The sequence below is a fragment of the Coffea eugenioides genome, unplaced genomic scaffold, assembly GCF_003713205.1.
Source record: "Coffea eugenioides isolate CCC68of unplaced genomic scaffold, Ceug_1.0 ScVebR1_18;HRSCAF=85, whole genome shotgun sequence".
Lineage (NCBI taxonomy): Eukaryota > Viridiplantae > Streptophyta > Magnoliopsida > Gentianales > Rubiaceae > Coffea > Coffea eugenioides.
In genome coordinates, this window is record NW_020862338.1 from 811871 (window position 1) to 813530 (window position 1660).

General features: G+C 35.9%; 1 long non-coding RNA gene across 1 annotated transcript; it reads left to right on the forward strand.

Moving 5' to 3' along the window:
* LOC113756022 lies at positions 1–1430 on the forward strand. Its single transcript, XR_003465824.1, has 3 exons — positions 1–73; positions 218–266; positions 1311–1430. It is a non-coding gene; the product is annotated as an uncharacterized LOC113756022 (long non-coding RNA).
* Positions 1431–1660: the final 230 nt, after the last annotated feature.

Sequence of the window (1660 nt, forward strand, 5' to 3'; positions counted from 1 at the left end):
GTTGCAGGAATGGGGTGATCCTCGCAAAGAAGAGTTTTACTTTTATATGAAGTCATATTCCCCTGTTGATAATGTCAGTAACAAACTGCTTTTCTTTTCCTTTTCTCTTGTATAATTTTCTTTATGGTCTTTCATTCTGCTAAGGTAACCTTTTCTTTATCTGATTTCTGTTTGTTTTACACTAGCTTTTGAACTAAGTCTGTCTCCTGCTGAACAGGTGAAGGCACAAAATTATCCTGCAATTCTTGTTACTGCTGGTTTGAATGGTATGTGGAACCATCAAATGTAACATATTAGTTTCAAGTCTTAGGACATACATAATCAAAACCCAACACCGGTGGGGGGCTTAAATAATTAAAACTCAGTCACAGATGGCATTATCCTTGCATGTAACAGTGTCTCTACTTGAAAATTGGAATGTGGGGTTTGTGACAATGAAGTTAATGGCTCTTTGGCAATTTGTTTTGGTTAAATCTGTAAATTGTCAAGGACATTGAGATATGCCTTGCGAGAGAGTTATGTCTTGCACATTCAGAATTGTGCATGCTCGTAAATTTTAAGCTTAAAACATTAGTAGAATATGTTTTTCTCTCCTTCCTGGTTGCTGCTTATAGCAATCTTAAGTCTATTGAATGCCCATTCTTGCTTATCATCCATTTAGGTCAACTCAGGTAAGAGTTTGAATTTGTCCTTTGGAAACTAAACTATTTGCATGAAAATAGAAACTGTGGAAAAAGTAAAAAAAATGAGGCTCGTGAGAAAGGTAATGGTAAGTCAGCTAGTCAGTTGCATATTAAAATCATTCTTCTGGTGAAATCTTTTGTTGCATGCTTTTGAGGAATTTGCGAGGAGGGATGAAATACTTGATGGCTGTGAGTTGTTGGAATTATCTCTTGCAATGGAAAGCCTTATTGCAGATCTTTAGTACAGTATTTGTGTTATGTTCTTATGTCATGGTTTTGTTTACGAGTTACAACTTACAATTAGATACCTGTCTGATCTTGGGATCCATTACTGTGAGAGGATAACATGAAAGATACAGTTTGATTCAATAATTATCAGCACCTGTCATATATTTGAAAGTTTATTTTATCTGACGCAATAATCGTGGATTTTTATCTTCTCTTTTAAATTATCCTTCACTGCCATATTTTTTGTATTTAACTTGCATTATGGAGAATCTAGAGTGATTTAGCAGAATCTCTTCTCCTGGTATTTTTTTTCCCTTTAGGGTGGGGGTTTTTTTTTTTTCTGGTGGGGGGGGGAATCTCTTCTCCTGGTCCTGATGATACCTGTTCATGTTGTGACAGATCCGCGGGTTATGTATTCTGAAGCTGCGAAATACGTAGCAAAGTTGAGAGATACAAAAACTGATAATAATCTGCTGTTGTTCAAATGTGAACTTGGTGCAGGGCACTTTTCAAAGTCTGGAAGGTACTTACCCTTTATTCTTTCCTCTGCGATCTAGAAGTATTATCATGCATCATCCACAACCAATCTCAAAGAGTATCAAGAAAACTAGATTTCTTCAAGAAAAACCAATCTCAAAAGATTATGAGTCCCTTCCACAACCTAGCTTTTTCATACAAGCTTAGTTACTGATAAAGCAAATGCTTTTGGGCCTTGTATCGATTCTTAAAACTCATTAGGTCTGGATTTT